Here is an 807-nt window from a genome sequence, read left to right as displayed (position 1 = left end):
TCCTTCACATAGGTCAGATCCAACAACTCTGTGTCCTAAAGATAACACAACCAAAACAAATCAAACACAAGTATTTAGAAACAACCAGTAAAAAAGTGTTTACTTTAGAGTAGCGGTTCTCAACGTGGGCGGTACCGCCCCCCAGGGGGCGTTCAGAGGACGGCAGGGGGCGCTGGCGGACATTTTTACAAAAGGGGGGCGCTGGGATGCCTTTGGGGGGCGTTTGGTCGAAGGTAAACTTTACACCTTATATGCACAACAATGCCAGTTTAGACTTTGAGCAACTTGGTAAAACTGTATTGTGTAACATGAAACCATGCTTGGCTGCAACTGTATCGATGGCAGCTCTTCTTCTATTCAGTGTTTGTTAGCTTCTGTTAGCTTCTTAGCGCAGCTCCGTTCTCCTGCTACTGGTAGCTAAAATCACCTCACTGTGTATCCCTCTGAGAAATGAACCCATTTAAATAAAGAAATCTCTCCATAGTGATACCACGATAGAGAGCGTTCATTTTATAGCGGTAACACCGGAGCTGTAAGTGGTCCAGTATGAAACTGGGGTGATGGAACAACGGAACCACAGCACTTTTAAATTTCAATAATCAGAATACCGAAATTGTTTCCGTTGTTTTAAAAGGTTTATGTCAGTCTGCCTTTTCCCCATCGATACGCTTCCCGACCGCCCTGCACCTCAGGATAAAAAATAAAACAAAAAACCGAGGCGCACATTGCGCAAAACTCTGAAACAGGAGAAGCGGGACATAAAACGAACTAGATGTGAATTATGGCATAAAAACAGAGAATCCGACG

The 807-nt window shown here is 44.2% G+C and overlaps 1 protein-coding gene across 1 annotated transcript in view; it reads right to left on the bottom strand.

The window, feature by feature from the left end:
* Positions 1-807, bottom strand: part of plcb1 (phospholipase C beta 1) — a 40,635-nt gene that overhangs the window by 31,375 nt on the left and 8,453 nt on the right. The window lies entirely within an intron of this gene.

This window comes from Poecilia formosa, unplaced genomic scaffold, assembly GCF_000485575.1.
Source record: "Poecilia formosa unplaced genomic scaffold, Poecilia_formosa-5.1.2 Scaffold251, whole genome shotgun sequence".
Classification (NCBI taxonomy): Eukaryota; Metazoa; Chordata; class Actinopteri; order Cyprinodontiformes; family Poeciliidae; genus Poecilia; species Poecilia formosa.
This window is presented reverse-complemented; position numbering and strand designations above follow the sequence as displayed.